The following is a 14,459-nucleotide window of genomic DNA, read 5'->3' on the forward strand; positions in this document are numbered from 1 at the left end:
ATTAACCCTGAAAAGTTGTGTTGGTCTTATTAAATCCACAACAGTACAAGTATGTGGACTGTGGAATAAGCTTTAGAAATAGTAGTTCTCTGACTTCCCACAAAAGGATCCACACGGGAGAAACCATATGAGTGCACAGACTGTGGACAGAACTTTAGAGACCCCAGTTCTGAGGTTATGATCCTCATAAAGAAATGTTAGAATTCTTTATAGGCCAAATAATGATTGGATACGAAAGGAATTTGTCTTTTTCCACACAAGGAAATGTCATGGAAGTGGATCATGGGCTAAAATAAACTGGTGTAGTTGAAGGAAGGAAAACCAGGAATTATTGCCTGGTATCCCTCTATCAGGGAGCTGGGTGGTTAAGAAATTGGATGGATGATGGATATATTATCTTTTCATTTCATTTTATAAGATTTAAGATGATAATATGGGGGATGGCATCAACTGTAAGTTGTAATTCTTGGAAGAGTTACAACTAATTGAGTCTGTCATTTATACCTCAATAATTGTCTGGTTTGGCATGGCAACCAAACAGGACAGCTACAGATTTGAACGGATAGTTGCGGAAAAAACAATCACAACCAACCTGCCTTCCATTGAGCTATACAATGCATGAACCAGAAAGAGGGCTGAGAAAATAATTGGTCTCACAATAATGGAAGTCTAATTCCAGCAAGGATCTGGCATTCATAGCTATGTCTCCTGCTCATTTGTGAATGTTCCCAGTCAGTGTTGCAAATGAACTATGGCGTGGGGGCACCTTCCGTAAATGTATTATATGAATGTATTTGACTCATGGGCAACTTTAGATTAAGCAGGGGTGTGTTGGAAGAATTTCCGAGTCCCTGAGTCTAAAGTACCCGGTTAAAGGGCGTTTGTGTGTGTGTGTGTGTGTGTCTTTGTGTGTGTGCGCAGATCAGAAGCTTTTTAACTTCTACCAACCCTGTGACCCCAATTCCAATAATAAAGTGCAGGCCTTTATCTCAATTCTCTCTAGGCCCTTGATGGCGAACCTATGGCAGTGTGCCGGAAGTGGCACGCATAGCCATTTTTCTGGGCATACGAGCTGTTGCCAAACTCATCCAAAGCTGTGCATGCGTGCATACCCCCAGCTGGTATTCAGGCCTCTGGTGCACATGTGTGCAATTCAGGGGACCCAGCTGGTCTTCGCAGGTCTCCTCTGCGCGTTTGTCCATTTATTAGTTTGATTTATATGCCGCCCTTCTCTGGAGGCTCAGGGTGGCTTACAATGTATTAAGCAGCAGCCTTCATACTTTTGTATATACCTGCTTAGTAGGGCTTTTTGGCTCTGCCCCAAAGCGGTGTTCTATTTTATACAAAGTCAGCTTATTGCCCCCACAAACTGGGTCCTCATTTTACCTACCTCGGAAGGATGGGAGGCTGAGTCCATGCGCTCAAGACGACTGGCACGCAGTGCATGCATGCGCAGAGAGTGTTCACATAGGCGCATTGTGCACGTGAAAACCATACGCATGCGCAGATGGTGAGATTGGGCAGCACGCTCTGGGGCTCATGCATGAAAGCTCGTGGGGGCACATGCAAAAGCTGGCCATGCGTAGATGGTGCAGTTGCGCACACAGCACATGGGGAGGAGCTGTGCATTAGCACATATAGCCTGCGAGCGCGCACAGTACGCGAAGCACGTTCCTGTTTGGCACTAGGTAAGTAAACGGTTCCCCACCACTGCTCTAGGCATTCCATTCCCTTGTTTTTTTCCTTGCCAAAATAGACCAACCTTTGCCCCTATTTCATCTTACCCTAGGATGGGTAATCCTAGAAATAGAAAGCCAATGCCATGAAAGTCAGTACTACAGGTAGTCCTCAATTTATGACCACAATTGACCCCAAAAGTTCCGTTGCTAAACGAGACAGCTGTTAAATGAATTTTGCCCCATTTTACAACTTTTCTTGCCACATTTGTTAAGTGAAGCACTGCAGTCGGGAAAACTCCGGAGACAGCCTTGGAAGAATGAAACGGCTTTCTTGCTCGGTGCCGGTGGAAAAGAGACGGATCCGCCCAAGGCTTTTCCTCGCCGGGGACCTCGATCCCCAAAAAGGCCGGAGAGCCGCGGATGCAGCCGCGGACACGGACATCAAAGGCTTCGGGCGTCTTCGTTCTCTCCAGGCTTTCCAGGGGTTAAAGAGAGCGAGTTCTTCTACCTAGAAAGACCATATTGAGGATTTCAGGGGACCCTTCCGGCCCTCCCTTTCGCTGTCCTGGCGGACTCCGCCTCAGGAAAAAAAACGCCTTTGAGGCATCTTGCGAACCTTCGGAAAAGAACCGTTGGAAGGGGCGGGGCTACGATTTCCCGCCTGTCTGTGAGGAAGAACCGAGTGACAAAGACGTCCTCCTCTTCTGGTAAAATAACAGTAGTAATATTACAATACTAATTTAATTAAAAAATAATAGTAGTGCCGAGGAATTCTGCCCTAAAGTCCTTTTCAAGGGTAGGACTTGAAGATACGGTACTAGCAAACAGTGTCCCTGAGGAATAGTGGTCTAAAAGTGACAAAAGATGATTGCTGCGACATCTCTGAGGAGAAGCTGTGGCCGTCCTGAAGTAAAGGAAAATCCAGAATATTGAAAGGAATCGAATTTCCCCAATGGGAATGTTTCTCAAAGGCATCCAATTTGTTTTCAAAACAAAAAGTTACCTCAGAAATTGCAGAAGTGGGGAAATACAGGTAGTCCTCGACTTACGATCACAGTGAGTTGAGCCCAAAATTTGTTACTATGGGGTCATTAAAAGATGATGATGATGATGATATGTATTTTGGTAGAAACATACTGTGGTAGTACTGTAACTAAAGACTTGGCAGTTATATTAAATAAAGAAATAAATAATGTTTAAAATTGTCAAGGCAAATAGTTTAGGTTGCCAGCAAAGCAACCTAAAGGTTAAAGTAATACTTCAGAGATAAGTAGGCACAAAAGAGTATTTCTGAAATTAAAGACTACAAATTCTTTATTATTCAACGGAAACACTGAAATATCAATTTCTTGATAACTTCTGAAACACACTATTCTATGACAGGAGAAACATAAACCATTGGATAAACAAATATCAATATACATTCTTAAATTTTGTGATATAAAGTTGATATTAAAAAATAATCCAGCCTAAAAATTCTGGAACAGAGTTATATAAAATGTATACTCTTTTAACTGGGTACATTATCTCAGGGATCTATTAAATTCAATTCTTCCATTTGAACTCAACTGTTTACTAATTATTTTTTCTTCATATGCTTGATTAGATGCTAACAATATAAAAATAAGTGTGAAAACCCTCCACTCTTTTGCCTATCCCAAATCTTTTCCTAAACAGCTGAATTGGATGATATCTGAAACCTGATGTTTTGTACTAAGGTAATTTATTTTTTCATGCTTACAAAATAATTTTTTTCAAACAAACAAACATCCAAGTCCCCAATCATTTGAATGGCTGCTTTTGAACTTTGCCTATTTTTATAGCTAATCAAGGAAACAAGCAGCTATTGCATTGCATTACATTTTCTTCCAGTGGCCTCTGAATGTGGTTGGTCAAAATAGTTTCTCTTAGATATCCAATTGTGGGTTATTATATTAAAAAAGAAATTGGTCCATAAATTTAACACAGTGCCTGCTCAATAAATGTACCTGTGTATCACATAGCAATAGACTTACATATCCTCTATAGGGCTTTACAGCACTTTCTGAACAGTTTATAATGTCAACATATTGCCCCCAACAATCTGTGTCCACATTTTTACTGACTTCGGAAGGATGGAAGACTGAGTCCTTGAGCTGGTCAAGATTGAACTCCTGGCTGTGAGCAGTCAGCCTGCAATACTGCATTCTAGCCACTGTGCCACCATTGCTCCTATACATGTGTGGGTGTTTGTGTGTGGGTGTAAATCTGTATGTGTGTATATGTATGACATCCCAAAAAGGATTAGGATTAAGGGCTGGCTAATGCTCAACTATATTCACACATATGTACATAGCCATTTACACCTCTTTCCCACTCATATTTGTCTGTTCCAAACAAAAGGTAAGTCAGCATCCCCAACTAAACTCACAGATAATGATTAGGATTTTTTAAAAAACCCTAAAAACCCCTTTAATAAAATCTGGGGATCCCTTATCTTTACCAGCTGGGATTACATTTGAGACTATGCTTATTAGATGGCATCAAGTCCATTCTTCCTGAACCTACTACAGTCATTCAGATTGTTACAGTCACACTACAAGGCTAGTTCAACCTCCCGTTGTATGCAGATTCATCATCGTCTTGAATGAGACCAATCAATGTTTTATTCTCTTGGGGCAAGGGAGCCATCTCTAGTTTGTATTGCTCTCCAACATGCCCCATTGACACTTATTGTTGTTCCGGTTGTTCTTTATTGGCCAAGTGTGATTGGACACACAAGGAATTTGTCTTTGGTGTAAAAAAACATGTTTATGGCACTTCCTGTGGTAAACTTGTGATGTGGTTGAGTTTATTGTGCCAGACATATAAATGTGTTTCTGTGAGGACATGTGCAACTTTTCCTTGACTTATAACAGTTCATTTAGTGACCGTTGAAAATTACAACAGCACTGCAAAAAGTGACTGATGACCATTTTTCATACTCATGACCATTGCACATCCCCATGGACTGGGTGATCACAATTCAGACATTTGGCGACTGACTCATATTTATGACGGCTGCAGTCTCTGGGGCTTCATGTGATTTCCCCTTTGGTGACCTGGCAAGCAAAATCAATCGGGAACTAGATTCATTTAACAACCGTGTTACTAAGAAAACAGCCGCAGTGCTTCACTTAACAACTATGGAAGAAAGGTTGTAAGATAGGGGGGAAATTCAGTTAAGAACTGTCTCACTTAGCTGCAAAAATTTGGGCCTCAATGGTAATCATAAGTCGAGGATGACCTGTCTAAACTCAACTAGGTCTAGAATCTTGTCAGCCTTGCAAAAGCAGCTGGACCTGCAGGCGAAAGCCACAAGAAAACCCTATGAAAAACAGTCAAAGGAAAGAAAAACCATAAAAAACACCATAATCTGTGGGAGAAAGACCTGAGTTTTAAGGACAGACCCGTCTGCCACGCTGGCAGCCCCGAGGGATCCCTTTTGCTCCCGACGGCAAACGCAAAACTAGAGGAAGAACCGATTTCGGTTTCAGAAACTCGACGGATCGCGGACTGGATGGAAACGGGGCAAAGACTCGCTCGTTCGCACAACTGGCAGGCGGGATCCACGAGGGGGCGCTGTCAGGAGAGCAAGCGCTTCCCAACTCAGCCCAGCCTAGCGGGGAAGGAGGAGAAGCGAGTCCTCGGAGGAGAGGGAGGGGCCCATCACTCTGGAGGCCTCTAGGAACAATGCCTTTTTCTCTAACCCTTAAGATTGGCAACAGAAGAGTGCGCAGGTGCGAAGCTGCTCTCCAACTCAAAGGCGAGGGCGGTGCTGCGAGGTGGGTGGAGCCTGGAATCCCGGGCGGGTGGGAGGAGTATGGAGCTGGGCACTTGATCGCTTGCAGCCCGTCGACGGATCCAGGTGAGGAAACTCGGGATTTTTCAGCCATAAAAGGTTGGGAGGGAGCGAGGAAAGTCAGGCAGAGCTCCGTCTGGTTCAGCTCAGCCTTGCTTTCGCTTTGCAATTCCCAGGACGTCCCTAATTGCAGACGCCCCGCGGGGTTTGCAAAGCGCTTTCTTGCTTGCCTCCCTGGAAGGACGCATTCAACCTGCCAGCCTGGGACTGCTCCACCTCAATTCTCCACACACACCCCACCCCATGGCCCCCTTTCCCACCCTTGGTAGGCCTCGTGGCTGGCTGGTGCGAACCTTGTCCTGCAGGAAGGAAGGCAACACCCCCCCCCCCCCCGAAGTGTCTTGCAATGGGTTTTCCTGTGCAAACTATCAGTTTTGGGTGGAGGTGCTGGAGAAAGAGCCACAGCATTTTGGGGGTGCTGAGAAAAAGCCAGAGCGTTTTGGGGATAGGGCTGCTGGAGGAAAGACCAGAGTACTTTGAGGGGGTGGGAGTGCTGGAGAAAAAGCCAGAGCATTTTGGGGTCCCCACACTGGACCTGAGCTGACTGCCGAGCATTGGAGGTATCTCCAGCTTGGACTTTTTTGTGTTCTTTGGAAAGTTACCAGGGTGTTGTGGCAAAGAAGGTCATAAAACAGGCCAATATTCACTTAACAACTGCCTTAATTCACAACATAAATTTTGACCTCAATTGTGGTCCTATATCGAGTCCTACACGTACTTCCTTTTTGAAAAGTGATTGCATGTGTTGCTGGTGTGTGTGGGTGTGTTTACAGCAGTCCTTCCGTTAAATGTTTGTGAACAAGAACATCCTATCGACGTCTACGAAGGCAGCGCTCTTTTTTTTCCTCACTTTTTCTTTTCTTTTATTCGTTTCCCTTAGCTTGAAAACTGAAAACATTTATTTATTTTGCTTTGTGGGAGGATTCTTATCGTTTGAGGATCAAAGTCCCACATCTCCCGAAATGGCTCACAGTGGCTCTTCTTGCCATTCTGCTCCTCTGACCGAAAGTCCTTTTGCAAATCCAGGACAGACTTCGGATGGATGTGAACCAGCGTCTTGGTACACCCCAAAAACTGGCTCACGAGACCCAGAAGGATATAGATCCCGTGTTGCCTTGCTTGGCTCTACTGAGAAGTTCTGGGGAAGAATGAGGAAGGACAACGTCCTGCAAGGAGAAACCACCAGATGGGCTGGAGAACATCAACTTTGCCGGGAGTTCATATACAAAGAGACCGAGGCACCTCGAGAACTTTGCACTCGCTTACACCGTCTTTATCGTCGATGGCTGAAGCCAGAGAAAAACACGAAAACTCAGATGTTGGACTTGGTGGTCCTGGAGCAGTTCCTGGCCGTCCTGCCCCCAAAGATGGAAAGCTGGGTACGAGAGTGTGGAGCAGAGACCAGCTCCCAGGCAGTAGCCCTTGTGGAAGGTTTCCTCCTGAGCCAAGCAGAGGAGAAGAAGCAGGGAGAAATGCAGGTGAGACAAAAATCATGGTGCAGCTAATCCTCGACTTTCAACAATTCATTTAGTGACCATCCAAAGTTACAACAGCATTGAAAAAAGTGACTTATGACTATTTTTCATTCTTGGTCGCAGTAGCCCCATAGTCACCTGATCAAAACTCTGAGGCTGTGGCAACTGGTTTGTATTTATGATGGTTGCAGCATCCTGGGGTCACACGATCCCCTTTTGTGACCACCTGACTAAGCAAAGTCCATGGGGGAGCCAGATGCACTTAACAAACATATGACTAAGTTAACCCCTGCAGTGATTCACTTAGCAACTGTGGCAAGAAAGTCATAAAATGGGACAAAATTCACTTGACAAATGTCTCACTTAGCAACATAAATTTTGGGCCCAATTGTAGTTGTAAGTTGTACACCGCGTGAGAAGCAGTGCTGCTGAATTTTTAAATACAATAACTTCTGGGCACCAATAAGATTTTTCATATAATTATTGAAAAATTCTTCATCACTGAAATAGTTCTAGTGGCCTTTCCTATTGATTTCTCAGGATAGAATCATTGACTTACAACCTTTCGTTTAGTGCCTGTTCATAGCTATAACAGCGCGGAATTTTTTTTTCACAACTATGATCATTGCAGCATTCCCATGGCCACATGATCAAAAATTCAGATGCTTGGCAACTGGCTCATATTTATGATGATTGTGGTGTCCCAGGATCATGTAATTTCTTTTTGCCACCTTCTGACAGAGTCCACGGGGGAGCCAGATTCACTTAACAAACATATTACTAAGTTAACAACTGCAGTGATTCACTTATCAACTCTGGCAAGAAAAATTGTAAAATGGAGCAAAATTCACTTAGCAGTCGCCTCAGTTAGCAATGGAAATGTTGGGTTCAATTGTTGTCGTGTATCGAGGACTACCACTTTATAATTCCATGGTAAGACCACACTTGAAATACTGCAGCCGGTTTTGATCGCCATGATATAAAAAGAGATCTTGAGACTCTACAAACAGGGCAGAGAAGAGCGACAAAGTTGATTAGGGGACTGGAGGCTAAAACATTAAGAACAGTTGCTGGAACTGAATATGTCTAGTCTGATGAAAAGAAGGATTAGGGGTGACATGACAGCAGTGTTCCAATATCTCAGGGGTTGCCACAAAGAGGGAGTCAAACTATTCTCCAAAGCCCCTGAATAGAATAGATGGAAACTAATCAAGGGGAGAATCAACTTAGAACTAAGGAGAAATTTCTTACAGTGAGAACCATTAATCAGTGGGACAACTTGCCTCCAGAAGTTGTGAATGCTCCAGCACTGGAAGTTTTAAGGAGAGATGGGTACAACTATTTGTCTGAAATGGTCTAGGGTTTCCTGCCTGAGCAGGAGGTTGGACTGGAAGACCTCCAAGGTCCCTTCCAATTCTGTTTTATTCTACTTGTATGTGAGAAGCCCTCTCTTTTTAGAGTGAACTTGGTTGCTGCGGACCATAAAATCTTCTTCCCTCTTTTTCTTTTGACAGGTTCAGAATCCCTTCATGGAAGTGGATGCTCAAAACTCCCAACCACACGGAGACGTGTCATCTCTATCTCAGGAACTGGCCTTCGAAAGGATCTCCCAAGAAGATCCAGCTCAGATCACATCCGAAAGTAAAAAAAAACAACGGTTCTATATTTGTTATATTTTTATATTGGTGTACTCCACAAGGAAATACTGTATAACATGGTGCAGTTCAAAAGAAACATATTACGAAATATGGAGGCAAAGTACTGAGTATGTAGACCACTTACAGAGGGCTATAAAAGCACGATGAAACCGTATGCAAGTCTAAGTGCTGTTGGTAGTCCTATTGCTAACTCCACAATTGAGCCCAAACATTCTAAGCAAGACAGTTGTTAAGTGAATTTTACCTCATTTTACGACTTTCTTTGTCACAGTTGTTAAGTATCTATGGAGATTCTCAGTCATCCAGGTCATGGTTGTCCCAAAGTTGCAACTGCCTCTTGAAAAAGCAACTTTGGGACAGTTGTGAAGTGAATTACTGCAGTTCTTAAGTTAGCAACATGGTTGTGAAGTGAATCTGGCTTCCCCATTGACTTTGCTTGTCGGAAGGTCGCAGGCGATCACATGACCCCAGGACACTGCGAATGTCATAAATACATGCCAGTTGCCAAGCATCCAAAATTTGGTCACAAGAGCCTTTGTGGCGCAGCAGACTAAAGTCCTGTTAAGTAACACCAGCTGCCTGGAATTACTGCAAGTGCAAATCTCACCAGGCTCAAGGTTGACTCAGCCTTCCATCCTTTCGAGGTAGGTAAAATGAGGACCCGGATAGGCAATAAGCTGACTTTATATAAAAAAAGAACACCACTTGGGGGGGCCGAAAGCCCTACTAAGCAGGTATATACAAAAGTATGAAAGCTATTGCTTAACACATTGTAAGCCGCCCTGAGTCTCCGGAGAAGGGCAGCATATAAATCGAACCAATAAATAAATAAATACAATAAATAAATAAATGACTACAGGGATACTGCCACGGTGGTGTGAAAAATGGTCATCAGTCACTTGTTTACCTGCCGTTGCAACTTCAAACAAATCACTAAACGGTATAGGTTTCCCTTGTTTCTCATTCCTCCTGGATCCTATGGGGGTACAGATTACACCCCACGTCATTATTTCGTACTATCAATCGGGGGTTCCCTATCAGCTCACTCCCCAATATGGAACTTGGAATTAATATTTCCTTCCGATGATGCTCATTGTCAACATAAAAACTGTTGAGGAAGATTATTGGGGGTAATATGTTGATTGTAACCCGCTTAGAGAGCTGTAAAGCACTATGAAGCGGTACATAAGTAAGTGCTATTGATATTGCTTACTTGCAGTCCCACTTGTGTGAAAGAATGCTCCTTTTAATTTTTGTGTGTATACACACACACACACACAAACACACGAAATTATGGTATAGTTTTGCTCGAGAATGCAGTAGGAATGTTTTCAAAATGTCTTCTTCAATTTCTGTCTTATCAGGGAATGGAGCAACCCTGAAGTTTCCTGCAGAAACACCTTTGCTTTGTGGTGGAACTGAAACTGCTGTTGTCATTCCAACTCAGGTAGGAGGGATGAAGCTCGCCTAAAGTGTTAATACCACTTTATAATGCCTTGGTAAGAAAAACACTCGGAATATTGCATCTAGTTTTGATCACCACAATATAAAAAAGATGTTGAGATTTTGGAAAGAGTGGAGAGAAGAGCAATGAAAATGATTAGGGGACTGGAGGCCAAAACATACGAAGAACAGTTGCAGGAATTGGGTATGTCTAGTTTAATGAAAAGAAGGACTAGGGGTGACATAGGCCATCATGTGCAATAAAGATGATTAGGAGCATCATAGCATCAAGTTGATTAGAAGCACCTAAAACATATAAGAGGCCCCTTAGATATATATTTACTCTTTGCTGCCACAAAGAGGAGGGAGTCAAGCTTTTCTCCAAAGCACCTGAAGGCAAGATAAGAAGCAATGGATGGGAAAATCAAGGAGAGAAGCAACCTAGAAGTAAGAAATTTCCTGACAATGAGAACAATTAACCAGTGGAACAGCTTTTCTTTAAAAGTTGTTTGTGCTCCATCGCTGGAGGTTTTTAAGAAGAGACTGGACAACCCCATTTCTCTGAAATGGTAAAGGGTCTCCTGCTTGAGTGGAGGGGTTGGACTAGAAGACCTCCAAGGTCCTTTCTAACTCTGCTATTTTGAGGAGGATTCTTTTCTCCTTCAGTGTCCAAATGTGGTTTTGACAAGGAGCATTCCAAAGCAAGCTGGATTTGTCTTCCAAAGTTAGTTCCCTTAATTTGCTCCCTTCTAGCCATTTTTTTTCAGAGTAGGAGCAGTTTCCTGGAATCATCTGAACATTGCTGGCATCTCATGCTTCTAGAAGGCCTTTTCCAGCAACTTCATATAGCTGTTGAACTGTGTGTTCCTGTCAGAGACAACATAAGGAAGCTGTTAATGTATCAACTAGGATTGTCCAAGCACTGTGTTGAGGAAGTCACCTTCCAGGAAGCCCTGAACACTCTGATCAATGGTGCATCCAAGATTCATCCCATCAATTGTTCCAGAACCTACTGTTTGCTAGCAACCAAAACAAGTTTTAAAATCCTGCAGAATGAGTAATAAGAATAAAACATTTATTCAGATGTATTTTCAGTCAGAAACTTTTGAGTTTTGTCAGTTTTTTTCCCCAGGAAAGTTATCTGGAAAAACACTTACTTATACCAGACATCTAGTGGAATTTGCGCAGTAGAAAAGAGAACTGGGATCTATTTCCACTGGTTAAAACATGGAAACAAGACTTAGTTCAGGAGAAACGATTTTCCAGAAAGGAAAAGAGATCCAATGCCTATCCCACCAGCTGATCCAGAAAGATATGAGGGTTGTTATCACTGAATGAGTTTGGAGATCCTAACTCCTAAATCAGGTGATCCTCGACTTAGAATCATCCATTTAATAGAATGGAATCAGAATAGAATAAATGGAATGGAATGGAATGGGAATAGGATAGGATAGGATAGGACAGGACAGGACAGGACAGGACAGGATGACAGGACAGGACAGGACAGGACAAGACAGAAGAACAGAACAGAACAGAAGAGTTAGAAAGGACCTTGGAGGTCTTCTAGTCCAAACACCTGTTCAGGCAGGAAACCCTATACCATTTCTAACCAATGGTTGTCCAGTCATCATCATCTTTTAATGACCCCCATAATCCCTTGCAGGGTGGAGTCTGGGCAACTGAATGGAGCTGAGTGTTTACTAGCTGGACTCCCTTCTTGTTGCCAATGTGGAGTTCTATTTAGCAGATATATTCTCATTGTGCCCAGAGAGAGATGGTTGTCCAGTCTCTTCTTAAAAACTTCCACTTAGATCATTCTCAACTTCTGGAGGTAGTTTGTTCCACTGATTAATTGTTCTAACTGTCAGGAAATGACAGTGAGTAACAACAGTACTGGAAGAAATGACTTAGGACTATGTTTCACATTTATGACCGTTGCAGCATCTCCATTGTCGTGATGAAAATTAGGATGCTTGGCAACTGGTTTATGTTTATGACGGTTGCAATGTCCTGGGGTCATGTTATCCCTTTTGCAAATTTCTGATCAGCAAAGTCAAGGGGGAAGCCAGGTTCACTTAACAACCATGTTTTTAACAATTGCGGCAAACAAGGTTCTAAAATGGGGCCAAAACTGACTTAACAACTGTCTCGTTTAACAACAGAAATTTTGGACTCAATTGTGGTCATAAATTGAGGACTACCTGAACTCTGTGAAAATTGCCCAGAGTCACTCTGAGATTTGGGATGGGAGGTATCTATACTTGATAAATATTTATTTGTATGTGTGTGTGTAATTAAATAATTAATTAATTAATTAGATCTCAATCTCAGAGTGCTCTTGGGCGATTTTCAGGTGGTACAAGTAATCCTCAACTTACGACCTCTAGTACAACTTGGAACTGTACATTAAGAGGGATTTTTTTTTCAATTTCAGAATCACATGTCATTTGAAGATATAGCCGTATTTTTTTCCGAAGAGGAGTGGGCCCTGCTGAATCCTGATCAGAAATTGCTGTACAGGGAGATCATGTTGGAAAATGCAAGGAATGTGACCTGCATAGGTAAGTGTCAGGCCTGCCTCCATTCAAAACCCAAGAAGGAAAACCGTTGAATCCACTGAAGTAGAGAAGAGGTACTTTTACTGAGTTTGAAATGATAACCCTGAAGGAAAGGCAAGATCTGAGCCAAAAGGCGGGAAAGGTACATATTGAAAGTTTTCCCAAATCCCTCCTCCCAGGGACCCAGGCTGAATGTCCAATCCCCATCCCACATAGTGTCATGTGGGACACATCTTTAGGTGTTTTCGTCCATCTGGAGTTACAGGGCGGTGGTTGGCCTTGACTGGATGTAAACAACTCCATTCAGCAGCACAATAATTCCGGAGAGCAAACCTCCCTTTATATTCAGGTGGGCCTTCTTCACACCAGCTCACTTCCCAAACCCCAATGCCATGCCCTCCCTCCTTGTTACTATGGCAGGTAGTCATACAAACATTTATTTAGTGACTGTTTGAAGTTACAACGTCAGGTAAAAAAGTGACTGAAAATTTTTTCACATTTACGACTGTTGCAGTATCCGTACAGTTGTGTGGTCAACATTCAGACGCTTTGGCAACTGGCATGTATTTATGACGGTTGCAGTGTCCTGGGGTCATGTGATCACCTGCGACTTTCTGACAAGCAAAGTCAGTGAAGCCAGATTCACTTCAGAACCATGTTACTAACTTAACAACTGCAGTAATTCACTTAACAACCATGACAAGGAAAGTCGTTAAAGGGAACAAAACTCACAACAATCGTTTTGCTTAGAAATTTTGGGCTCAATTGTAGTGTTAATGATAGCACTTAGACTTATATACCACTTCATACTGCTTTACAGCCCTCTCTAAGGAGTTTCAGAGTCACCAACTTACCCCCAACAATCTGGCTCCTCATTTTACCGACCTCAGAAGGATGGAAGGTCAGGTAACCTTGAGCTGGTCAGAATCAAAAGAGTAGGGTAGGGTAGGGTAGGGTAGGGTAGGGTAGGGCAGGGCAGGGCAGGGCAGAGCAGAGCAGAACAGAACAGAACAGAACAGAACAGAACAGAACAGAACACCACTGTCCGCTCCCACAGAGGGTCTCCTCAGGATGCCATCGGCCAAAATATGTTGGCTGGCGACACCCAGGGGGAGGGCCTTCTCTGTGGGAGCCCCTGCCCTTTGGAATGAACTGCCCCCAGAAATGCATAAGATCTCCGATCTCCGTGTATTTCGCTGTGCCCTCAAAACCTTGTTGTTCTGCCAGGCCGGGCTATCAATGTAAAGATTTTAATTGGTTTTAAATATGGGATTTTAAATTTGGGGGTTTTATAATTGAGCCAATTATTTAATAATTTTAATTATTTTTAAATTTTGTCTGTCTTTTTGCTTTTAATCAGGCTGAACACTGCCCTGAGTCCTTTGGGAGAAGGGCGGTATAGAAATTAAATAAATAAATAAACAAAACAAACAAACAAACTTCAGACAAATGGTTATCCAACATCTTTTTAAAAATTTCCAGTGTTGGGGCATTCACAACTTCTGCAGGCAAATTGTTCCACATTAATTGTTCTCTCAGGAAATTTATCCTTAGTTCTAAATTGCTTCTCTCCTTGATTAGTTTCCACCTATTGCTTCTTGTTCTACCCTCAGGTACTTTGGAGAATAGTTTGACTCCTCCTTCTTTGCGGCAACCCCTGAGATATTGGAACACTGCTATCATGTTTCCCCAATCCTTCTTTTCATTAAACTAGACATACCCAGTTCTTGCAACCGTTCTTCATATGTTTTAGCCTCCAGTCCCCT

General features: G+C 42.9%; 1 pseudogene; it reads left to right on the forward strand.

Annotated features, from left to right (window-relative positions):
* Positions 1-6,451: 6,451 nt before the first annotated feature.
* Positions 6,452-14,459, forward strand: part of LOC139311762 (zinc finger protein 107-like) — a 51,216-nt pseudogene continuing 43,208 nt past the window's right edge.

This window comes from Pituophis catenifer, unplaced genomic scaffold, assembly GCF_029215685.1.
Source record: "Pituophis catenifer annectens isolate HBS135680 unplaced genomic scaffold, rPitCat1.0.hap2 SCAF_2, whole genome shotgun sequence".
Lineage (NCBI taxonomy): Eukaryota > Metazoa > Chordata > Lepidosauria > Squamata > Colubridae > Pituophis > Pituophis catenifer.